General features: G+C 34.7%; 1 protein-coding gene across 1 annotated transcript in view; it reads right to left on the bottom strand.

The window, feature by feature from the left end:
- Window positions 1-288: 288 nt before the first annotated feature.
- LOC128260229 (uncharacterized) overlaps window positions 289-27,424 on the bottom strand; it is a 50,274-nt gene continuing 23,138 nt past the window's right edge. Inside the window, 1 exon segment of the mRNA XM_052993045.1 lies at window positions 289-858. The gene's annotated coding sequence lies outside the window, so the exon portion shown is untranslated.

Below are 27,424 nucleotides of genomic sequence, written 5' to 3' on the forward strand. Positions count from 1 at the left end.
GGAAATCCGAAAATGTTATCAAATTCACTTCCGAGTGAAAACCGGAAAAGGCTTGTGTATCAACTTTTTCGTCCAGACACACTGGCAAATTGATTGTCAGTCACAAAACTACCTTTCCTTCCTACTCTCACCCGAAAAACAAGTATGAAAAACTTGTCTGTGCAACATGCAACAGTTCTGGACCTTCCCGACTTACACCAAAAGTGCCAAGAAACGCTGGCATGCGGGAGATAATAGAACAAATTTAAAACAAGGTGCCGCTACCAAGCATTAAGTTTAAGAAGGTTCGTTTAGGTTCGCATTAAAAAAAAACACAGTTCACCGCCGTAATAATCGCTTTAATTATAATTTAATCGTTCTGTAATTATTCTGAAATTTTTTGTTGTTTTTACCATGAAGATGGATGGCCAGCCATTCATTTACACAATTAAGCAGACAGTTCAGGACGAGCGGAAATGTGAGTTCGAAAGAAAGGCATTAAAAGTCGCGAAAGTAGATGCTACTTTAATGCTTATAAAGTTTAATCGCTTTTATGTTGAAGACTTTAGGAAACGTCTCAATTTGCATAAAGTTGAACTGGGCAGTTAAGCTCTTCCGACCTCGGAGTCACTACAAACTGTGGAAGCGGGCAGACTAAGGCCAAGAGATTAAATTGTTAATTCAATGTTGCATTTTAAGTTTGGAAATGTGTAATTTTATGTGTCGAATTTTTAAACTGTTTTGATCTTAAATCTATTTCATACATTTTAATGATAGACTACGCTAAACGCTTTAGTGTTTTATCATATGGCACATAATACAGGCTTGATTCATGCCAGTTACTTCATAATTTTACACGATGTAGCCTTGGGATGGGAGCTGCAAAGAGACAAAAAATAATACATTAAAATGACATTACTTACAATTAAGAAATGTATAGAGCGGTTATTTCTTTTTAAATCCCTTTTTTAAGTTTTTGGTAAGCCCCCAATTATCAATTCCCAGCATTGTCAAAATATCAAATTTTACGACCATTTCGCCTAATTAAAAAGCATCAAAATAAATATTCCGTAAAAAGTTTTTGGCCACATTGCACAATGGGTTGAACGATCATTTTTTGTGACATTAATTAATGAAACGAGATAATTGGGTTGTCTTTTTGATTTAAGATTTTATTAACAAAAAGAAAGGTATATTTAAGAAATTTTGTATTTTTTTTTTTGGGCTTAAATTTAAAAAACCGATGGTGCAGTAATAAAACTTTGACAAAAAAGGCGTGGTCGTCTCTTTTTTTTTCATACAGCACAATTTAAAACAAGGTACTGGTTTCAATCTTAACGCAGTAACTCATTTAAAAAGAATACGTGACATGCTTTTTATACAATGAATATCTATTTACAAAGATAATTGCATACCATTCTTCAATCGTTTCATCGAAACTGACTTACACCAGACAAAAAAGTACAAATTTTACGACTTAAGGACGTGGCATAAAATACAATTTTAGAGGAAGTGCACAAAAGTGCATTTTTAACATTCATTTGAACTAGAATATAATACTCTAGAACATTAAAAAATCTTAAATTGAAACGAGTTAAAACTGTTTTTTTCTTTTCAAAGATGAGTTTTTATAACCAACTATTACAATTTTAGGGGGCTACTAAAACACTTAATTACAAAAAGAATACGATCAATTCAATCTGTCAACACTCACAAGCAAATGCACAAACCACTCTGTTTGGTTTTTATCTAAAACATTAAGCTTAAGGGGTTACATGGGTTTCCCGGTTTCAGAAAATATAATATTTTCTTAATACATTCTATAACATTTCTAGAATATTTTACAAAATTTTTAATTTGGTCCGAGTCATAGTTTTGAAGATACAGCTTTACCACTTGTATTGTCACTTGAAACTTCTTACGCGTTTTTCTCGAAGTTGTCTATTTAAAATCGGCTCTCAAGATTTCTTGAGAACTACTCATCTGATCTTAACACAATTTTGAATGAACGAAGGATTTCTTTGTTCAGTATAGTTAATAAAATAGTCAATAAATTTTCACCAAAATTAACATTTTTTGTGAAGATTTTTATTTTTTCCTTGTCCAATACCTAGTTTTTGGTTTACCTAAAACATAAATTTTTTTTACTTCTGATGATCCTAGAAAATGTTCTGCTGTCAACACGGAGAGACTTTTTTTCCAAGTGACTGCCGAAAATTACGCCGTAATAGCCAAGTTTTTAAATTTTTGTTTTAAATTTCACAAAGTCTGTAATCAAGACTGTAATATAATCAATTTATAATTTTCTTATAAATAAAAAATAAAAAGTTAATACAATTTTTTTAATTTATTATATGAAAAAAAAATATTGAAAATCACCCGTTTTTTGTACGAGGAAACACCTGTTACCCTTCGAATCGTTTAAAATTCGTTATTTTTTTTATTGATTGTTTTCGTTTTTAAGCTTGTACGTGCGCACTCTACTTCAAACAGCTGTTTTAACAGGCGATCACTAACAGTGTTTGTCTCTGTTAAAATTTCTGGTACGTAAAATTGAAGTCGGATGTTTTAAGATCTAAAGATTTACGACTTTTTGGCCAGAAAAACTGGTCTCCATTCCATAGTGCATATGCAAACGTGCTGAAAAAAGAAGCAGGCAATTAGGCGCCGCATAAGAACAAGTGCTAGAAGCAAATGTCACAGAATGGAAAGCAAATATTATCTGAGGCAGATGAGGGTTGAACAAAAATTAGCCTGAGACGGGGAGATATTCGAGGTGAGTGCGAACTGCAGCGATAGTTTTCAAGCATTGACCACATTTCTGGATGGGTGGCATCTTACACCGCTCAGTTCACCAAATGGCAAATGGGATTGATATGGTTGAGAGTGTAATGAAGTGGTGCGATGAGGAGACCTAACCAATTGACACGCTGTTAACTTTGAGTCTACAACAATGTGAATTGCAAAAAATTTTTATGGACAAACAAAGGCAGGGTAGCAAAGAGGAAGGAGCACGGAACAACATAACATCCTGCTCCTTGACGTGTGTGTGGCTCCCGCAAAAAGAAAACCGCAGGTCGACAGGATGAGTCGGCAGAGGACTATGTGGATTTTACGCTCTGCTAAATAAGCAATTTGCAAAATGTCGAAACCAATAACATAACAAATGACACAATGGCTCCCCCAGCTGCACCATCCAGATCCATTTTGCACCATTCAGATTCACTTTGGGTTTGCAACTTATGAAAATTAAAGCCTAGGCTGTTGTTTTTGAGCAACACGAGCTTGAAAGTTATTCTAGACATCGCCTCACCTAGTTTGTTTTAAAGAAAGCAGCAAATTAAATCAGCCCCAACAGGGTAACTCCAGCTGGGTGGACAGGGTAACTCCAGCTGGGTGGACGAGCTGGAGTTACCCTGTTGGGGCTGATTTGAAAATTCTTGAAAGCTGGATAATTCATCCTTCAGATGGCTTTTCACGTTTGTCCTTCAGAGCAAGCCACTTGTCTCACCAATCAATGCCCAACGTTCGATCTCTCGTTGTGAAAATATCATTAATTGGCTCGGGACCCCAAAACGAACATAACATGTCAAAGGCATAAGTGACAAACTCCAAGCTAAAAGCCCACTTTAAATATTAAAGCCAAACATCTCCGAGGACAATTGAGTGGGCTGCTCATTTCTGAACCTAGCACCACGTCAACACAACCGCAAAACATCAAACTAGAGCGAGAAGAAGAAGGAAAATAACTGGGGCTAGTGCAGGTTCGAGTTTGTGGAGGCTAAACGTAAAGGCGTATAATTTACATCACACCTTAGGGGCAAGGATATTTGGGGGGTGCCTGGGACAGCCACGCAGGCGGCGTGACCAACACCTTTGGCTAGAAGGCTGATAATGATAGTCATTATGAGAATGGCTTATGAAAGATGATGAGTGGTATGCCGACGGCTTTAACAGCAAAGACAGGTCTGTTTATGCTGAATTGAAGCTGCACGCGTAATTGGCGTAGGACATCTTGTAGGCCCCATGCTGAGTAGAGCAAGTATGGGTGGCTGATAGTATGAGTTGCGGGTCCGGGACAAACGTGCCGGAAATCAACTTAACACAACCGCAAAAGCGCAATCTCCTTTTGGCCAGCAACAGCAGCGGCCACCTCCTCAGACCCTCAATGTTTTGGGCTTGCCATTTTTGGTAATTGGTGTGCAAGTTGGGGTCTATGCGCATCTTTCGACTGCCTTTTTGCCAGATCCACGGGTCTCTTGCTGGACATTAAGTTGCCGCTTTGGCACTCACAAATTGATTTAATGGCGCTGTGGTGCATCTGCATTCTCCTACTGACCCCCGGGACTCCCGTGTATTTCCGCTGTTGTGAAGCCATTTTGTTCGCTCTTTGGTTTCACGCAGTTTGATTTCGAACAGGACTTGTTTGGCCTCAGTCTCTTCGGCCGGAGCTGCAGTTGCCGGACTTTTTGGAGATCAAGTTGGTCCCTGCGGTCTCATAATGATGTGGTAATGTGTCTCGCTTTTTGCATGCAAAGCTCCCAGCACAGGACATTCTGGATGGGCTTGCCAGTCTGGTGTCCTGAAACATGGCATGGAAAATAATAAATTTATCATGCTCACTAGAATGAGTGTCAATATGCAAAGTGAAAATGCGGTTGACACCTCAGGGTGGCGAAATGAGGATACCAACAAAATGGGGATTTAGCGGTCTAAATCACTCATGACCAAGTTACATGTCTAACTGCAGAAAACGGTCTTAAGCGCAGACCTTAGTAATATCTCAATGATATTCTCAGCTTGCGAACCTGAACTCCGAAATCATCAATTAGTTCTCGAAGTTACTGATTAAGAGTCCGAAAACCATAAACACAAAAAAAAGCGAAAGCAATTGTAGGATGGGTTCCCTAATGCTAGAGTGAATCTGCCGGTAACCCGATTTTATACGGATTTCTGCGAAAAAAAGGGCATTTTTTTGAAGATATATCATATTAACAAATACTTTAAAGCCACGAACAGTCCACAAATCACCAATTTTGCAAGCATAAATAATTCTGAAGAATGTTCAATTTCTTTTAAAATAAGCTGATCGAAATCAGTTAAGCAGAACTGGAGAGTGGAGATTAAAAATGAAATAGGCATGAAAACCGGTGAAAAACGTGAATTACACTTAAATAAAAAATGGTGGCATTCAAAATTTGGAGTGTAATTTTCTGAACCAGGGAGTCCAACTGAACCGGAAAATTTAGGTTTGATCTCTGGAGGATTTTGTCTTAAGTATAAGGGGTTCTTTTTTAAACCTCTCATCAATTTCGTTTCACAGACAAAAATCGCCTTTGGCTTTAGAAGAAAAACACTAGAACTTTTCTAAAATTAAAAGTTTAAAAGTTAAAGTTAAAAATGGAATGAAGAATGGAATTTTCCAAAAGGATAGCCTAGGGTGTAAAATTCTTGGAACATCAATCATTGCTTAACTTTTAAAATCCTGGTTTCAAATCCCTTGCTAGGTGAATAATTTATTTTTTTTTTTCAAAAATCGGGAAAATTGTGATGGTTTAATAAATGGACAGCCCCCAATGTACTAGCCACGTAACAATCCTTTTTTTACTACAAAAAATATTTAAAAATAAATTTATATTTTAAAAAAGTTTTTCTTTAAAATTTTACATTTTTGAGGAACGTATTTTTATAAGTGTTGCATTGTAAAATCACACACTCACCACTTTACTGGCTCACGGTAGGGTCCTTTTTTTATTTTCGTTAGCTATAATTTAAATCAAATAGCTATAGAGAAAACAAATATTTAATTACCACTCAGCAACAACAAAAATATACGACAATAGCTGTTGCTATTGCTGAAGGGAAAGCTTGAGCTCTCGGGACAGGGCTACAATTTTGTTAGGCTGATTTCGTTTTGTTTTCTTTGCATTTCATTAGGGAAATACACCGAGCAACAAGCTATATAGTTTGACATTCCAAAATATTCTCTTTCCGTCTACAACTCATAGTTTTCTCAAGACTCTCAGCATACCTGTACACTCAGTTGACATATAACCTTATACGCATTAATTCACACAGGGAATCGTATAAGGCTATATGCCGTATTTAAAATAATAAATAAATAAATGCTATAATATGGCTGGCAATTCTTGAATTCTTTTGAATATAAAATCTATTTTGCTTAAAAATGACTGAAACAAATACAAGCGCCGCAAATCCTGGTCGCAGTACCACAGTTTATTACTGCTGGATCTCTGGCAGGAAAAAACTGCCAATCATACGAGTATCTTGCTCATTTTTAGAAATTGAGGTGGTCTCCTGCAAACCCGTCAAAATACACCATCAGCTCCCCTTTGTTGTCGTTCAAGTTGGCAAATGCCATTAAAGATTTCCGCATAAAAGTTTTCCGTAAACTCGCTCATATTCATTATTTATAATGTATTTCGTTTTGATTTGCGACAATTTGCAATTGAATCAAGCACATTTTAAAAGTCCCTTTTTGCCGCAATGGAATCAGAACAATGGAAACAAACAAAACTATGACAAAAAAAACAAAAAAAAAAGAAATAAATTGGTCACACAGGTTGGAACATAAGCCTGGACCTTAATAGCTACTTAATGTTTGGTGTTTCAAGACATTTACCCCTAAGCCATTTTTTCCTAAAGCAACTACACACAAAAAAATATCGTAAAGTGCGATTCGATAACGACTAGTCCGTTTCATATTTACAAGAGATTTTAGTTTTTACCATTGAAAAAGGTTCAGTTGTCGTTGTAAAATGGTAAATTTTAAATTGCTCTCTCTTTGAAAGTTTTCTCAAGTCGAAGAAGAGATTCGTGCAAAATGGCGACAAAAATCCAATAAGTTAGAGGGAGAAGGGCAATTACGAAATTTGAACTACCGCTTTCGCGTTGCTTGTTTCTCGGTCATTTGAATTTAATGTGAGAGGACATCGGTAGTGCGTTTTACAATTGGAATTCAAGAAAGGGTGAGTAGTATTTCTTAAACTTTATAAATAAGTGAAATGTTAGTGGATGATAAGTTATGATTGTAACTAACAAGTTAAAAAAGTTATAGTTTTGTTATTTAAAACTTGTATGGGGTTTTTCTCTGGGTGCATCTTCAATGTTTCTAAACAACACACATATTAAAATTATATGTTGTTTTAAAGAATATTTAATTAGTGCAATAACTGCAAGGGTATACAAACTTTGGGTTGCCGAAGTATGCTTCCTCTATTGTTTTTTCTATGTTTTACGAAATAATTTGTTTGGGTGTAAAGAAATGCTTTTTTATTATTTCAGAAGCTGTCAAGAAATTCAGTTTAAAATGGTTTATGAAGTCGGTTTGTACCATCTTGTTTTTATTTATTGACGTATTAACCTAGTACTGCAAAATGATCACAAATCAAATTTACCATTGCCATTTGGCACTTACTGCAATAAGTTTATGTGGTCAGGCAAATATTTGACCAAAGTTGACTCAAGGTTAGTCAAGTGAAGAAATATCGCCTTTAATGATAAGGAAGGCTCAAATACTTATCAGCTGATGTATTAAGTAAGTAAAATATGATGCGGTGAAAAGCTTTAAAAACTAACAATAAGCAAAGCCAGTGTTTGGTCTGCTACATTTATATTTGCAGCCTAAACTTTGGGTTTTAAACGTCAAGTTGGGAGATGGAGGAAAGCACATTTTCTTTGAGCCCGTACATTTTCAAATTAATTACCAGCTCTTGACTTATTCATTAGCTGCTGAGCAATTTTGTTTCCCACTTGCAGGCAAAGTCATAAAGTTAAACTTCAGCATCGTTTTTTCTGATTGTCAAAGAACCGTCAAAGAAGCAACTTTTAGCTCTAATGATACAAAAAAGCACCTATTAACGAGGTAAAAAAGTCGTGACGATCGCACCTTCAACATATAAAATATTTGATATCAAATTTTGTGTCGAAAATTTAATGATTTAATACACTTTTTAAATGTTTTCATTCGGACCGTTTCATCAAGATATTTTGGCTACACAGACATTTTTTATCTCAGCTTGACGAACGGGAACATTTAACAAGAAAAGAAGCAAACTTCGGCCAGCCGAAGTTTATATACCCTTGCAGCTATTGCAAACGAAATATTCTTGAAAACATTAGAATAATGATTTACTTGCGTATATGTTTAAAATCATCGAAGCTATAATGATTTGCAGCTTAATTATTTGATAGTTCCTATGGCTATATGATATCGTTTTCCGATTTAAATATATTAAATATTAAAAGCGTAGTTCTGAACTGTCAAATTATTAATAAGACAAAAAGAATTTTTAAAAATTACAAAGTAGAAAAGTTACGTTTAAGTTAAACAATTTTTATATATTTTTATTGTTTCCATGGAAGCTATATGATATAGTCGTCCGATTTTGATGAAATATATTTTATACATTGAAGGTGCGATCGTCACGACTTTTTTACCTCGTCATGAGGTGTTTTTTTATACCAGATGTCTTTGTTTGAAATATAGTCAAAGCACACCAAAATTGTGACCATGGTTTTTACTAAAAAAAAACTTTTACTTATACTTCAATATTAATTTTGTTTCAAAAACTACGTTTGGCAAGACTTTAAAGCTTAACTAACAAGAGAGGAAGCAAACTTCGGCCAGTCCAAGTCTATAACTTTTCCTCCTGAGAAAAGTAGCAGTTTTCGTTGCTCAATAACTTTCAAAAACATTCTTGCAGAAAAATTTGTTATATACCCAAAAATGGGAAATCGCAAAGGCAATAAACGTAAAAAGTTAAACAAAAAATCTAACAATTGTTATTAATTTTCAAATAAGTAAAAAAAAAATATATATAAAAATTAAATCATTTTAAAACTATTTTATTGAGACCAATTTATTAAGGCATTGTGATTAGCATTTGATACCTTTTTTATGACACATATAATTTGTCTTTACTAGTTTAGAAGTTAAAGAAAAAATACGTGTACGGTTTAGCTTTTTTTTAGCGATTTCCCGTTTAATAAGCTAGTTTTTCAAAAAGTCGTAGAACACACTTTTTTTGTAACGACCTGCCCAACTCAAAAAAAATACTCCAGAATACTAAAACAAGTCCTTAAAATTGATTGAAACTGACAAAGGTCTCGGAAAAATGTTGTATTTTTAAATATACCAAAAATATTTTTTGAATAACGATTTAATGCATGATAGTCCTTAAGCCTCTGACGAGGTAAGGGCGGAGGCTACAGTTGGGAAGTGGGCGAGCGTTTGACCAGACTAGCTGGAGAATGTACAATACCTGAAGAGTTTTATGACTGCAGTCCGCACACGTTGAGCTACACTCAAAAAATTATTTGTTTTATAGCATATAAAAGACAACTTCAATACGAAAACTTGTAACCTTTGAAGGTATTTACTTAAGCAGATCTCATGGTCGGCCATGTATAAAGAAGATGGCCAAAACAACTTTTTATAGAGAAGTCGACATGTCATTTTTTTTCGCTTCATAATAGCGTATTAATATTATATTTGGATTATTGGCAACATTGGGAAAATCACTTTGTAAGGCGTTGTTGGCCCCAATTGAATTTATCAAATACTTTCGCACGGCAGGATAGGTTGCTATTCATATATTCAGGATCTAATTTTTCTTAATGTTTTGCGTTTTTGCAACGCAGTCAAGGAGGTATAAATATAGATATATATATATATATATATTTTTGAGAGGAGAGTCCAGATATGTCCGTCTATCCGTCCGTCTGTCCGTCCGTCCGTTTCTCAGTTTTAAAGCTATCTGTATAAAACTTTCCCAAGAGTTGTCTTCCAGTTGTAGGTTTTATCTAAGTCGGAATGAGACGAATCGGACGACTCTATCATATAGCTTCCATAGAAACAATCGGAAAAAATTTCATTAAGATACCGAAATGGCTAGAGCTTTTAATTTTGTTCAAATCGGAAAAGGATCACTATGGACAGCAGTACACGTAGTGACGATGCGCATATTAGACTACTATATAGCCGTAGAATTGAAAATCTGCTGTGATGGAACGATCATAACGAGTAGTACACCAATCGAAAGGTATCTCTAAAAAAATAAAGATCGCATACCAAGACTTGAGGAAATTAATTGGTTCAGGAAAAAGGTGAAAGTGATATACTAAAAAAAATATTACACTTGTTTAGCACAGTCTAAATTTTATTCAAAATATATGCATATATATTGCATATACAATAAAAAATACTTTTTTTTTGTATATTTAAAAAATACATACATATTAATACATTTCCCTCGTCGTTTGTCAGTTTAAAAAAATTTGTAGGACTTGTTTTGGAATTCTGGAATATTTTTTTTTTGTTGGGTAGGTCGGTACAAAAAAGTTTGTTCTACGACTTTTTGATAAAAAACGGTCTAAAAATATATATATATATAAAAATTTAATTTCGATTAATTACTAAAAAATATATGTAAGAAGCTCGTGTTAAAGTTTGAGACTTCTCGGTTTAGCCGTTTTCGAGTAATGTTGGTCACCGACTTTAAATGCACCATTTTGAGTAAAGCGAGTTTAATTTTTGTACTTGTACACTTTGAAACACCTTTTAAAATTTAGGTGTAACTTCGAAAATATTTACCGGAATTTTCAGTGTGTATTCTTAATATGTACATTAACAAACCAAATTAAAATTTTTTTTTAATTCTAATTGTATATAGCGCTTTAAAAGTATGGCAGACATAAAGAGACGGCCAAACATACATAAGTGTTTGAGAGTTTAGTTATGTTGCAGACAGGCAAAAAATATCATAAATTTTATTGTTTATAAATTAAAAAAAAAAAAAATAAGAAAGGAAGCAAACTTCGGCAAGCTTATATACCTTTGCAGCTTTGCAAAATTTAAATATCCTTGAAAAACGTTGAAGCCATGACGATTTTCAGCTCGATATCAGCTATATGATATCGTTTTCTGATTTGAAATAAATTAAATTTGTAAGTCTAATTATTCAATTATTACTATTTTAAAGAAAAAATTTGTTGAACAAATTATAAAATAGAGAAGATACAATTTTTTAAAATTATATTTTTTTGTTAATATTCCGATTGTTCCCATGGGGGCTATATGATACATTCGTCCGATTTTAATAAAAATTTAAACCGCAATTCTGAACTATTTAACCATTTCCACCTGTCTGTCCGTCCGTCTGTCCGTCAGTCCGTACCTTTCTACGCAAACTAGTCTCTCAGTTTTGAAGCTATCTGCATAAAACTTTCCCAAAAGACTCTTTAGCATATAGCTCTCCATAGGAAAAATCGGAAAAATAAATGAAAAAAAATATAAGTTTGATGTTATTTAATTTTTTAGTTTACTTCTTCGACATATAGTAATGGATGAATATTTTAGAATTTCTGTTTAAATTTCATCAAAATCAGACGACTATAACATTAAGCTTCCATGGAAAAACAATAAAAATATAAAAAAAAATATATATTTTTTTAATTTTTTTGATTTATTAATAATTTGACAGTCGAGATTGCGCTTTTCATTTTATTAAAGTCGGAAAACGATATCATATAGCTGCCATAGGAACTATCAATTAATTGATATGTTTTAAAACATATACGCAAGTAAACCATAATTTTAATGTTTCAAGAATATTTCATTATGAACAACGGCGTGCTGAAGTTTGATTCCTTTCCTGTTAAATGGCCATTAAAACCAAGGAGATTCGAGGCATCAAAGACAGGTCGCCTGTGACGTGAAGTATCCGCTCCGAGGTTGCGGAAACCACTCAAATTAATGACCCCCTCCGTCCCACCGCTCCTATTGGCTGCCAAATTTCCAATCGCAGACGAAAGGAAATTCACAGTCATCAGCCACCATGCAACAGCGGAAGCCAGAAAAAGGCGCCTCCTGCACTGGTGCTCATTAAAAATGCAGCACTGCCAAGAGACAGTGGAGAGTCGCAGACTGTCACCAGTCCCCCACCCCTGCCTTCTAACAAAGTCTCTTCTTATTGCATAAAATGCCATATTAAAGGCCTGTCAATATTGATACTGCTCATAGTTATAGCCATCGTTAGTGCTCAGGCGCAGGCATTGACATCAGCTCTGCATCCGGCCAACTTCTCTGTGTGCACTCGTTGTTGTGCATAGAATATACCGCCGGGTATTCCGCAACGGCCTCGTTTGTCTGACAATCGGAGAAAGTGGCCGGCCAATAAATAATATATCCTAGATGGGCGGACGTGCATGGAGTAAATATACACATTAGAATTTGAAAAAAAATTGGGTATCTGACATTCGATCACCATTATAAGCTTTCTGACCGCCTCAGCTTCCGTTGGCAGATGTCTGAAATTCCTTGGTACTTGTACATACTGCAACTGGCAACTACAGTTTCGGTGGCAATTGCTAATGTTATTGTTATTGTGGCTTTGAGCCCTCCCGACTAGGCTGCTTTTGTTGCCTTTTCAGTTTGGGCGTGGCACTACACATGACTCACAAGTGTAATTATGTTGATTGGCATTCACTTAAGGAAAAATTTAATTAACATGGCCTTAGAGTTAACCCTGTCATATAAATTTGTGAAAAAATTACCTAAGACCATGTAAACTGCCCTAGGTCATTTTTAAAGTATTTTTCCTTAATACACAAAAGAGGATAATTTTTAGGGTCAAGTTCTAAAATCAAGAAAATTTGTTTCTGAGTGTATGAATTTCATTAAATGATGGATGCATTCAATCACTACAGAACTAAGGTAGATGAGTTTTAGCAACAAAGGTAGATAATGTATGTATTTAGAACACTTGCTGAGTATATTTCTGTTTCGGTTAATTCATGCTAATAAATTAGTTTTACCATTTAAATAGAAACGTACCCCCCAAAGCAAAATCCAGAGCACCGCGGAAACTTCAGTGCCAATAAAAAATGTTAGAGCCACACAAAACCCGAAAACTCACACCCTAAAAAAATGGAAGTATATTTACATAAATTTAAAAACAGCAATCTTATACTTTTTTCATTTATTTTTTCAATTGTTCCTTTGGGAGCTTTATGATATAGACGTCAGATCCGGTACATTCCGATTTATACACAACCGATAGAAACTAATCTTTTGGGAATGTTTCATCCAGATAGCTACAGTGGGCAGATAAAGTTTAAACTACTTGTAGGGTGTACACAAATACATCTAAATGCCGAAATAGTTTTTAAAAAACTCAAGAAAATTTCAAATACATTTTCATTTGCTACTTTTTATACTAAAAACTTAAAAATGTTTACTTTTACAGATGATTTTTGGGTGACCTTTTTCTTTATGGTCGAGGTCATGTGTTTGTTGTGAAAAATTAAAGACAGGGTTTTTATTATTTCATCCGATGTATTTCAACTATTTTAAAAACATAACAAAACTTATATTAAATTCCAATTTTTACAAATAATAGTTATTTAAAACATACATTCTTTACACAACTGCACAGTTCGAACGTGGAGTCATTGTACTGTTTTTTGTTAGTCAACAGGTGACTGTATATATGGGCAGAGTCAACATCAGTCTTATAATTTAGTCTAATATAAGTCTGTGAGTCTCTAATGTGTAACATTTCTAATGTAAATCTCTTTCTATAGTGTTGTTCTTTTTGCACAATCATTGTGTCGTCAAAATTTGGCGTGTGGCCAAATGTCAGAGTTATGTTGTGTTATTCTTGTCTTTAGTTTTGATTTTGTCGTTCCTATATATATTTTATTACAAGTTTCCTGATCCTTTCCGTTACATGGGATTTTACTTTTACTTAATTCATCAAAAAAACAAGTTAACACAAAATTAAATCATAAAAGTAGTCCATATTATTATTTTTTATGCTTTAATATTTTTTGGACCTCCTTTTGCCGCTATAACTACAAGGAGACGCCGTTGCATACTGTGTAGCAACACTTTTGTATCCTTCTTTGGTAACTTTCCCTATTCAGACTGTAGAACTTTCTTAAGGCACTCCTTCGACGATATTTAAACATTTTATCTAACAAATTCCAAATGTGCTCAATTGGATTGAGGTCTGGAGACTGATGAGGAGTTTTTATAAGCTTGCAGTTGTAGAGCAGCCATTCCTTAACCATATACGCGATGTGTTAAGAATCATTGTCCTGTTCAAAAAAAACGCACTCTTTTTTAATTGGAGCTGGGTATCGTTGGCCTTAAGGTTGTCCTTTAAAATTCCAGCTGATCCAATACAACCCCAGACCATAGACTCTATAAAAGTGTATTATGGAGTCTTTGCCCAAATTCCCACGTTACCGCCGCTGTGCTTACGATTGATGATACACTTTTTATGACCACCGCCAAGTTTTGTTTTTTCATACTTTTTAAGAGCCATCCAAATAATCCGAATCAGGATGATTCCGAATCGTTCACATATTTGTTATCAAATTCCAACGTTTTTTTTTGTTTACGAAGGAAATTAAGGGGCTAAAGGATTAAAACCGAATTAAATATCGGTTTCGGTTACTGTTACGGTTACAATCAGTATAAATATTTCGATTACGGTTTTAAGTATTTGTTATTTCCATTGCAGTTACGATACAGGAATCAAAACAAGTTGCGGGTACTGGTATTGTACCGGTTCAAATAAAAATACCTATCTATTAGAGCGAATAAGATTTTGCACGAAGAATGTGTGAAGTTTTTAGAAGCTTTTATGAACGCTTAGCAACTTCTTATGAGAAAATTAACATAAGCTTCAGCTTTTCTGCTTCAGCGACCAAATTCCTCTTCAGCGGCTTATTCTTTTATAAAGGATACATGTGCTACATGTGAGTAGCAGTAAATTCGGTAGTGAATCACGGACGACTAAAGCATATAGCTCCCATAGGAACAATCGAAAAAAAAAAAAATTATAATTTTGCTGTTTATATACCCTTGCAGAGGGTATTATAATTTCACTCAGAAGTTAGCAACGCAGTGACGGAGACGTTTCCGACCCTATACAGTATATATATTCTTGATCAGCATCACTAGGAGGGTCGATCTAGCCATGTCCGTCTGTCCTTCCGTCTGTCCGTCCGTCTTTCTGTCCGTTTCTACGCAAACTAGTCCCTCAGTTTTAAAGCTATCTGCATGAAACTTTCCCAAAAGTTGTTTTTCTATTGCAGGTAGTATATAAGTCGAAACGACTGTTTTTTAATTTTTCTAGTAGTTCTTCGACAAAAGTAATGGTTAAATATATCAGAATTACGGTTTAAATTTAATCAAAATCGTACGACTATATCATATAGCTCCCATAGGAACAATCGGAAAACAAAATACAAAAAAAATTATAACTATGCTGTTTTTAAATTTTTCTAATAGTTCTTCGACATAAGTAATGGTTAAATATATCAGAATTACGGTTTAAATTTCATCAAAATCGGACGACTATATCATTTAGCTCCCATAGAGATAATAAAAATATATGAAATATAAATATATAAAATTAAATGTATTTTTTCTGTTTTGTAATTTTTTTTGTTAATTATTTTGACTTATTAATAATTTGACAGTTCAGAATTACGCTTTTATTTTTATTGAAATCGGAAAACGATATCATAAAGCTGCCATTGGAACTATCGAATAATTAAGCTGCAAATCATCATAGCTTCAATGTTTTTAAACATATACGCAATCTAATGTTTTCAAGAATATTTAGTTTTTGCAATAACTGCAAAGGTATATAAACTTCGGCTTGCCGAAGTTTGCTTCCTTTCTTGTTGAAGACAAGTTTGCTCATTGATGTATCGTCCCCGTTGGTATTTCATTGAATGGTATTTTTATACCAAAATCCGGTGCATATTTTGTACTATCGGGTATCGGTTCAGACAATTTTGTTCATTCATTGCACATTGGAATCGGCACAGGTTGTCCTGCTCGCACTTACGTAAAATCGTATGGTTAAAACCAAAAATGAGCAATGAATGAGGCCAACGATGTAGTGTCATAAGCCCTTTACATCCTTAAAAATCTTTAAAGTGTATAGCTACCAAAAAATTGTGTATGACAGATTAGTTTTAAGCCTTACTTCCGTTAAAGTCAGCTGTTACTGTCGAAGTGCAAATGCTAAGAGATTGCACTGCAAATGGTTTTAAAGGTAATTTCTTGGAATGAAATATCGGCGACATACCAAACGTCATTTAGGTTCCATTAACGTGCGTCCAAATGTACGTTGTAGAGCTATTAATTGTGATTCAAGGATAAATTGTCTCAAAGTGCACAAAATCAGCAGTCTGCGGAAACTACATTTTTGAATTTGAGCTTTTTAACTCTTGGCAAGAAAATGCAATCCTCGACTTTTTTAAAAGAAAAATAAATTAAAATATTTTCGTATCAAAATATGAAATATACCTAAAGAGCTAGAACCAAATTTTTTAACAAAATATAATTGCGAATAATATTTAAAAAAAAACATTTAAATTGCTTGATTATTTTTTTTTATATATATAATAGTGTATTATAGACTCTACTTCATATAAAATTCATATAGTTACTTAAATTCTTATTAAAATAACATTAAAATATTTTTAACACAATAATCCGTACCTTGACCAGGTGTCCTTATGGCTGCTATATGTTAAATTGTTTTGTCCAGTACGTCAAAAGCGCCATATACCCATAGAATATATTTTTGACAAAGCATTAATAGAATGATTGCACATTAAACTTGTAAGTTTGGTTCAATTCGTTTGGAAATCACTGAATTTGCATAGCCTAAAAAAATTAAAAAACTTATTGATCTTAGAAGCCTCATGCAAAAAACTACACCATAAGTTAATATTCGAAAAATGGAAATACTCCCCGTAGTGTAAGGGTTTTACAAAGGAAATTCCCCAAAAGAGAAGAAACAAAAGTTACTCTCATTGTTTTGAAAAAAGCGTTACACTTTGGATATCCGTGATGTTGGCACATCGCCTAAATTCCCATCAAGCGCACACAAACAAACACGGCTTCTCGAACAAAAATAGATTTCGAAAGTTACGGTCCTATGCCGCAGATCCCTTCTCCCGCAGTGGCTGGCAAAATCCATTAAACTTTTACGACTATTGTAAACATTAACTTGCATATGCATTTTATGTGTAAAGAGAAACGCACGCCGCAGGGTACGCTATACTTTTTAGCGCCTCCATTTAAAACTTGCCACATTGACTATGAGACTTTGTCCTGCTCAGGCCAAGGGAGCGGTAGAGGTTGTGGTATGGTTGTCATATATCAGCATCCTTAGACATTGTAACAAACAGAGATTTGATTTTGAGCGGAGAACTCTAGGGAGAGAAGCGAAGTGTGAAAAGTATTTGGAAGCCAGGCACTCAGCCTGACAGGGCACTATGGGACTAAGAAACACTTTTTGTGGCAATATTTAATAACTTATAAACCTTACATTTTCGGGATCTGTTTTTTAAGCGAGGTAAGGTTTTTGAAAGCGAAAAAAACGCCTATTTTTATATGTTGGGGCGACATTTATATTTTAATTTTATACATTTAATTACATATTAGTTTACAACTTTTAAAGAATGTAATAACAAATTTACAAAGTAAAATAGTGAAAACAAAAAAGGAAGCAAGCTTCGGCAAGCCGAAGTTCATATACCCTTGCAGCTTTTGCAAAAACTAAATATTCTTGAAAACATTAAAATTATGATTTACTTGCGTAGTATGTTTAAAAACATTGAAGCTATGATGATTTGCAGCTTAATTAGTCGATAGTTCCTATGGCAGCTATATGATATCGATTTACGATTTTAATAAAATTAAAAGCGTAATTCAGAACTGTCAAGTTATTAATAAGTCAAAAAGAATTTTTAAAAAATTACAAAATAGAATTTACATTTAAATAAAAAAATTTATTTGTTTTTTGTTTCTATGGGAGCTATATGATTTAGTCGTCCGATATTGATGAAATTTAAACCGTCATTCTGAAATAATAACCCATTACTATATGTCGAATAACTAAAAAAAATTAAAAAATAATAATTATAAATTTTTTTTATTTATTTTTCCAATTGTTTATTTTTATGCTGTAGTCGTCCGATCCTGCTCGTTCCGACTTATATACAAAGAAATATAGAGACAACTTTTGGGAAAGTTTTATGCAGATAGTTTTAAAACTGAGAGACTAGTTTGCGTAGAAACGGACGGACAGACGGACATGGCTATTTCGACTCGCCTAGTGATGCTGATCAAGAATATATATATATAAATGTCTCCTTCACTGCGTTGAAAACTTCTGACTGAAATTATAATACCCTCTGCAAGGGTATAATAAGCCGGTGACCGGGAATCTTCGGAGGTGTCTTGACAAAAAGTTGGTTTGCGGTGAACATCATAACTGTCCGGATTATACGAAAAAAATGAATAAGCATTTTTCCAGGTAATCACGAAGAGTTTTTTCTTCTATTTTTTGAGCACTTTGAAGTGAACAACGCGAACGTGAACAAAAAAAACTGCTTGTGATTACCTGCCGATTTATCTGAAGAAGTAATGCAGGGTCCTCTTCTAATAAAAAGCGCTGACTTTGATATAATATTTAATATTTGCCTTTAATCAGCATTCGGAGGTTTTGCTTAAGCTTAACAAAAAATACATGTGCTTTTCTCAAATGTTCTCTACGAATTTCTGGAGCCGAGTTTCTTCTAGTGTCGACTCGCTTATTCTCAGGTTGGACCTGGGTATCGATAACTTCCTAATACTATCAAGTACAGAAAGGGATAGATAATGAGTCAGAATATGAGACCACTTCTAATTGTCCTTGTTACTCCACTAGCGCATCACAATCGGCCCGCCTGACATTGGATTCGCCCCGTATGCCTTCATGAACTCCGCAACTGTACTTGTTTATGATCTGCTGAAACTTACATACATGCTTATACCAGCAACCTGGGCTATTTTGGCTTAGTTTGTATACCATGGGAACAACTATGTATAGTTGCGCATCCCTTCTACTTGTCCGTGTCGATATAAGCAATTGCTAAATTTTCTTTCGATCGCAGTACTCTTGTAAAGAAATGGGATGTGAATGCAGCTCCACGGTCTGAAACTATCCTGTAAAGGATTCCAAAACAAACACCCTGGGACTCCAAGCAAGGGATAACTTTTTTAACTCCTGTGCTTCGAGTAGGGTACAGCCACACATACTTAGCAAAGGCATATACGATCACAAAATGTGATTATAACGGTTTTTGGTTAACTCCATTGGGGCAACATGATCAACATGGTATATTACTAGCCGCTTGTCGCCCTAATCGATCGGTGCTAGAAACCCTTCCTGCCTGCCAGCTTTCGCGTTTACAAGGATGCATTTGACGCAGCTATCAACCACTGGCGCTACTTTGACTTTCAGTTTCGACTCCTCAATCAAATCCTGGTTTTCTTAGAAGATAAGTGACCTTGCATGTGACTCATTTGAATAATTTTGTTTTCCGTCAGTGAAGGAACTACTAACAACTCCTTTTGGGATCCTTCAACAAACTTCGTTTACCACGTAGAACGTTCATAGCCCTTAGTCTCAACAACACTTTTTAGCACTTTTGTCCAATCGTCAAGCAACGGCGCTTCTCGCAAGCGATGTAGCAAACTATCTGTCACCGCAAAACAAGACACTCTACTCAACGCATCGACGTGTCTCATCTTGGAAACTGACCTGTGCTCTGTTTCGTAATTGAAATCTTGTAAGTAAATTGCCCATCCTGATATTCTGACTGGAATCTCCCTCTTTCTCATTGTCATGGGAAAGGCGTTACAGTCCGTAACTATCTTAAACTTTTTCCCTAAGACGTACACTCGCCACTTTACCAAGGCTCCAATGACTGCTAGCTCTTCAAGTTCATAGGAATGATACTTTTCATCGCAAACTATCTGTCACCGCAAAACAAGACACTCTACTCAACGCATCGACGTGTCTCATCTTGGAAACTGACCTGTGCTCTGTTTCGTAATTGAAATCTTGTAAGTAAATTGCCCATCCTGATATTCTGACTGGAATCTCCCTCTTTCTCATTGTCATGGGAAAGGCGTTACAGTCCGTAACTATCTTAAACTTTTTCCCTAAGACGTACACTCGCCACTTTACCAAGGCTCCAATGACTGCTAGCTCTTCAAGTTCATAGGAATGATACTTTTCATCGCAAGGCTTGGTTTTACGACTCATGTAAAAAACTGGATGCCCCAAGTTATCTCTGTAGAAAGACTGATCCGAATCAAAACATTGAAGCATCAGTATGAATTTCTGTTGCAAGCGAATGATCATAAAGCTTCCAATCTGAAAACTCAAGCTTCAACGGTTTGGCAATTATAGTATATCCTTCCACAAACCTTCCACAAACACACGCCTACGCATCAAGCACGATTCGGCACCTGTATCAACAAGTCCTTTGAATTCTGAATTCATGCAGATCACAGACTTTAGTTCCAGGCTCCAAGAAAAGGATGCACGCGATGGCTTTGAAACAACTTCTTCTTCTGGTTGATCGTACTTAAAACATTTCTCCTTTACCGGAAAGTCTTTCTTCATTTGCGAGGAATCTCCCCACCTGAAACAGTTTCTAACCGTTTCAGCAACCCGCTTCTTTATTCATGTCGCTCACAACTTTGCCGCTCTCCGAGCCATACTTGTTTCCTGGCTTGGATGAACCACGAGAATTTTGATACGCTTGAGTTTGTAGCTTTAAATCCTTTAAGATCTTAGCCTGACACAACATTGCCTAATTGGACCTAGCGTCCGGGATACCCTCTACAAAATACTATATGAAGCTTTTGTTTTTCAAAAATGTTTTTCAGCGCATACAATAATTCGTGCAAGGTTTCACCCTTATAGACTTTTGCAGAGAACAGTTTTAGCCCAAACTCCTTCAGCAAAGCCAACTTCAAATTTTGCAGTCCTTGACGTTACTCCAGCTACGCACAAACATCTTCGCTGCTCCATTTAGAATTTGTTATTTACTCCGAAGTGGGTCAATAATGTCTTTTGCAATTCCGCTCTCAATCCAGACGTAACTCTTCAACATCATTTTACAACGTTAGCCTGCTAAATTTTAAGTTTAATACAAAGTATTTTTAAATTTAAGTCGCAAATCAAAATGTAAATAGAAAAACCACCCTGTGTCTACAACACTGCTTGCAACACTTGCAATTTTACCCCAACAGCTTGCAAAAAACTTAAAAATTCACCAAAAGTACTGCTTCTCGTTCAAAGATTTTGCGTCTCGTTCACAGATGTCGTCTCTGTTCGTCGTCTCCTCGCTCTTACGTGTGCACCGCTTTCTGTAGCGTCACAGATACAATTAAGTGGTCCAAACTCTACTGGAACCTTCTGGATTCCCTCGTCTGCAGTCAAAATCCTTGCACCAGCCCTCAGTTTATAATATCATGCACGCTCGCACGATGACTTAACCAGATCCAATACCTTGTTTGCCACTTTTGAAACTGCTACCAGCCCGATCCGCTGCTCCTTGATCTTTCCAGCTCTAGTACCGCTGCTTCTCGATTTTTCTCTACACCCAAGCCACCAAATGTCTCAGCTTGTATGTGTGTGTAAGTTAACCAACCCGTGAAACAGGGCCGCTTATGGAATTAATAAACAATTTTCAAAATTCAATTTAAACAATCTTTGCCTATGCCTTTGCATTTGCCTTTGTCTTTGCCCATGCCTTTGGCTTTGGGGTCCGCTCTTGGTTTCCCTACCAAGATACACAAACAAAACTTAAAGTAAACATAAGTTTCCACTCGAAGCCCAATCAATTGCGTTCTAAGTTCAAACTATTGCGATCCAAGCCCAAACAAATTACATCGGTCAGCATATTTGAATTTCACAAAAGGATGCCATGATTTCATCCTAAGCTTATATTCTAACATAAGGAAAAGTTCTAGAAGCTCAAAGAAAAGCTTCTGGCCGAGGTTTTAAAAATTTTAGAATTAAGCCCGCAGTCCATCTTTGATCAAGAATCAGTTCGGAAGTAAAAAATTTCGAATGTGAAAAATAAAGTGTATTGTTCTTGTGAAACTAAATAAAATGGTTTAACACCAAGTTACAAAAAATAAAAAATATATTTTTTTAACAAATTTACTAGTGATAAACTAAATTTGTAAGTTACTCGTAGCTTTTGTGTGTATTTGCGCTGTACCTTGCCATAGCTTGCAATGCGCTTCGCTCTGATGAAATTTTTTTCCGCCTTGCGGACCACTCCTGTCTTCTTAGTCACTATCCAATAATAAGCCAATTGCTTATGACGAGTTGCAGAGCTTCTCCAGTCAGAATTGCGAAATTCCATCAGCTCTCTGCATTTACCGCACTCCACGTAGTTTTGCCAATTGATGTTTAAGGCATTGTCAAATAAAAGGCAATTATCGGAAGAGCCCCCAAAAATTGCAGGGTCCTCTTTTAATAAAGAACGCTGACTTTGATATAATATTTAATACTTGCCTTTAATCAACATTCGACGGTTTTGCTAAAACTTAACAAAAAATACGTGTGACCTTGTCAACTGTTCTCTACGAGATTCTGGCGACGAAAGTCTATCGATAACTTCTTAATATTATCGAGAACAAAAAGGGATAGATAATTAATCAGAATTTGAGACTAATTGTGATTGTCTTTGTTACTCCACTACCGCATCCCACAGTAATCTTTAAATTTTCAAATAAAACGGGTCAGTAGATTTTGAGTTATGATGTTTACGAACTTTAAAAAATACGTTTTCGGGAAAACCCATTCAAATTTTTTCATACATGAAACGTTAAACGTTATAACTCCGTTCGTTTGTACAGTTTGTACAGAATATTCTCAACATATTGGTGATTCAAAAAAAAATGTAAGACCGCACCACCCCTTAAATTAAGTTTATGATATTTTAAGAAAAATTGCCGTGGCTCAGCCTTTTTCTTAAGGATTTATTTTTTTTTTGGGTTAATATCAAAAATATTATATATATAATATGCTGCACGCTCTTGGTTTTAATTGTTGGTTATGCAGTCCGACAGATGGGGAAATATTTAGTTTGATGTTTTTTAGCTGAGTAACGGGTATCTAATAGTCGGGGAACTCGACTATAGCGTTCTTTCTTGTTTTTTTCTTTACTCCTTAATTTCATATGAAATTAGAATGACAGGGTATATGATAAGCCGATAAGTAAAAAAACAGAAAAGCAAACTTATTTATTTTACACCAAGCCGACCCAACCGGGATTCGGAACCGAGGACTATTTTACTATTTTAGAACATAGCCGGCTAAGAATTCAAAAGAATTTTTTTGCAATCAAATAGCTTTTATTAACTATACTAGTTACAAAATTTAAAAAAAGCAGAACGCTAGCAAAATAAAAACCAAAAAAATTATAAATTGATTACCTTGTCTGGGATTTAAGCCCGGGATCTTAATAGCTTACCCAATGTTTTATGTTCCAAGACACTTACTCCCTTTCCAATCATTTTAATAACGGAATGTTCTTGTTCTATGAAGGGCGATCTTATTTTAAAAACATTTTTGAACCAACCACATTTTAAGAACCATTTAATTTGACTCAAAAACTTTAGGAACATTTTTTACTCAAAAGTTCTTGTTCTTGTTTTGAGCAAATTTTCAACTCAGCTGAGAACATCAGAATTCTCTCTGTGTAAAAAAAAGGCCTGATCCTACTTATTTTTTTAAGAAATCACTATTTGCTTCTTTTGCCCAAGTTTTTTGAAAACAGAGCCTTGAATATGGTTTAAAATAATTTACAAAAATGGTCATATAGAAATTTAAAATTTTGTTTTCTTTAATATCCCATGATCCTCCCAAAATATTATTGTCGACCTCATCTTCTTACAAATCGTTCGCAAGATAGTTTTTTTTTTTCGTTCTATAATTTTTTTGATATAAGGGACAACGTAAATGCGAGCTTGAATAGTTTCACGTTTCTTTTGGACTTAGGTCATTTTTGAAATGATTTTAACACATGCTTTAAAGTGTATGCCCTTGCAGAGGGTATTTTAATTTTAGTCAGAACTTTGCAAAGCAGTGAAGGAGACCTTTCCGACCCAACAAAGCATATACATTCTTGATCAGCATCACTAGGAGAGTCGATCTAGCCATGTCCGTCTGTCCGTCCGTTCGTTTCTACGGAAACTAGTCTTTCAGTTTTAATGCTATCTACATGAAACTTCCAATATATGTTTTCGTGTTGCAGGAAGTACATAATTCGGAACAAGCCGGATCAAACGGTTCCCATTGGAACAAACGGAAAAAAATAAAAAAATTACAACTCTGCTTTTTTATACTCTATGAAGAGGGTGTTGTTATTTTAGTCAGTTTGCAAAGCAGTGAAGGAGTCATTTCCGACCCTATAAAGTATATCATATAGCTCGCCTAGGAACAACAATCGGCCGACTATAGCATATAGTTCCATTGGAAACAATCAAAATACTTAAAAAATTAATTTAAAAACATTTTACTTTTCAATTTTCAAAATTTTTTTAGTTCTTTTGAGCATAGTTATGGTTTAAAATTTCAGAATTACGCTTTTATTTTATTAAAATCGGAAAACGATTTCATATAAATGTCATAGGAACAATCGAATATCTGAGCTAAAAATCGACAAGCGACCGAATTTTTATTAACGCAAAGGTTATGTGCTTACAATTTCGTTCGAATTTTGTAAACGGACGTGCAAGGGTATAAAAATTATAAATTTGCTGTTTTTTAATTTTTTTATTAGTTCTTCGACAAATAGTAATGGTTAAATATTTCAGAATTACGTTTTAAATTTCATCAAAATGGGACGGCTATATCATATAGCTCCCATAGGAACAATAGGAAAAAAATACAACAAAAATTATAACTTTGCTGTTTTTTTAATTTTTCTATTAGTTCGACATATGGTAATGGCTAAATATATCTGAATTACGGTTTAAATTTAATCAAAATCGGACGACTATATCATACAGCTCCCATAGAGATAATAAAAATATTTAAAATAACTATCTAATAATTGAGCTGCAAATCATCATAGCTTCAATGTTTTTCAACATATACGCAAGTAAATCATAATGTTAATGTTTTCAAAAATATTTAATTCTTGCAATAGCTGCAAGGGTATATGAACTTGCTTCCTTTCTTGTTTTTCTTTGAGATATAGTCATGGTTTACTATTTCAGAATTACGGTATAAATTTGGATTATCCCAAGAGAAAAAAAAAATTTTTTTAATTGTTTCTTAAAGAACATTTAGCTTACTTTATTGTTTTCAACAAAAAACAAGAAGGAAAGCAAACTTCGGCAAGCCGAAGTTCATATACCCTTGCAGCTATTGCATTAATTAAATACTTTTGAAAACATTTAAATTATGATTTACTTGAGTATGTGCTAAAAAAAAACATTGAAACTATGATGATTTGCAGCTCAATTATTAGATAGTTATTTTATATATTTTTATTATTCTATGGGAGCTATATGCTATAGACGTCCGATTTTGATAAAATTTATACCATAATTCTGAAAAAATTAAACATTGCTATATGTCGAAGAATTAAACAAAAAATTAATTTTTTTTCATTTATTTTTCCGATTGTTCCTATGGGAGCTATATGCTATAGTCGTCCGATTTTGATGAAATTTAAACCGTAAATCGGAAATATTTTACCATTAATATATGTCGAAGAACTAAACAAAAAATTAAAAAACAGCAAAGTTATAATTTTTTTTCATTTATTTTTCCGATTGTTCCTATGGGAGCTATATGCTATAGTCGTCCGATCCGGCTCGTTCCGACTTATATACTACCTGCAATAGAAAGACAACTTTTGGGAAAGTTTCAGATAGCTTTAAAACTGAGAGACTAGTTTGCATATAAACGGACGGACAGACGGACGGACAGACGGACATGGCTAGATCGACTCTACTAGTGATGCTGATCAAGAATATATATACTTTATAGGGTCGGAAACGTCTCCTTCACTGCGTTGCAAACTTCTGACTGAAATTATAATACCCTCTGCAAGGGTATAATGACCCTTTCATGTGCAGCATGTGGAGCAATTACAGTTGGCAAATGTGAGATTGGTCCCTAGAAAGATAAGTTTCAGAAAACGTGCGCAAAGGTGGACTTTTATACTAACACACTATAAAAAGGATTGAATTATCTACAACATGAAGATACTTTTAGAGGCGGGAATTACTTTTTTAGTTTTTCTTGAGGGTACATATTTCACAGGATTACAAGAACACCACAATTTATGCCTATAGTTTTCGCTTTCAATTACAAACCACATATTTGGACTGCACTTTAACACTTTTTTTAACTTAAACTTTGAGGAAAAATAAACGATTGACAGCGCTCGAATTACGTTGACTTTAGACTTTAACTTCAATGTTTATTCTTGTAATATTGAAGAATAATGTTATTCGAATACATCGCTGAAAAAATATATAATTAACGTATTTTAAAAAATGGGTTTTGGCTAAAAAATGTGGTCGTTGGCCCCATGGTGCAGGGTGCCAACAATGCCATTGAAGAGTCGCTATCTAGGCAAGGAAATTTGTATGTATCTTGTATTTTCTGTGAATTCCTCATAAAACATTGCTCAAAATGGCAACCATGGGGAGAAAGGGAGGAATGAATATTGTGGCGTCATATCTCTTAAATTTATTGATCCCGTAAAAATGCTTCAATGATGGGACCACACGCAGTTCAGCTCGCAGCTGGCCATACTGCATACTGCTTAATGCTCATTTTGAATCAAAAGAATCTTTGTAACCCATCGAACCATCAGCTGCATCCATAAAACGATAATTTATGGCAAATTTATAATGCTGTAAGTGGCAACAAACTTGCTGTAACTATCCATAAAAGGTCGGACCAGCCACCCACTGTGTCAACTAATGTCTGGGCAACTGACACCCATAACCCCTTTTGGTTGTAACGAGACTTGGTCAAGATGAGTGTGGAGGTTCCTGCATTGAATGCATGTAGTATGGAGTTTGAGGACGCCATGCCATGCAAGGGGTACACATCAAAGGCGTCACACCATAAATACTACAAAATCGTAAATAGACACCCCCCTCACTGCGACGCTATGAAGTGCCGAGTGTAAAACCATTCGCACAATTGCAGCTACTAGATACAGATTCGGAAGCGAAAACAGATTTAGACGCAAATACATTTAAGGGTGGAGGAGTTGATCCTGCAGTTTGCCTACTATCTCCTTTTAACAGTCCGTGCGTGGGGCAAGAGACCAACTTTTATAGCCTCAGAATTGTAAACATGCTACGATTGTCCGATTACAATAAATTATATATGGGCATTTCGGAAAAATGTCCACCACGACTAAAAAATTAAAAGGTTATACCCCAAAATTTTTTTTTTCATTTATGTTGATTGAAGAAATTTGTATATTTGTTTGTTTTTGTTGTGAAATATTTGAACAGAAAGTCAAAAAATGATTTTGGTAGTTCATGGCATATTTAAAGAAAAAA

Source organism: Drosophila gunungcola (genome assembly GCF_025200985.1).
Source record: "Drosophila gunungcola strain Sukarami chromosome 3L unlocalized genomic scaffold, Dgunungcola_SK_2 000031F, whole genome shotgun sequence".
Classification (NCBI taxonomy): Eukaryota; Metazoa; Arthropoda; class Insecta; order Diptera; family Drosophilidae; genus Drosophila; species Drosophila gunungcola.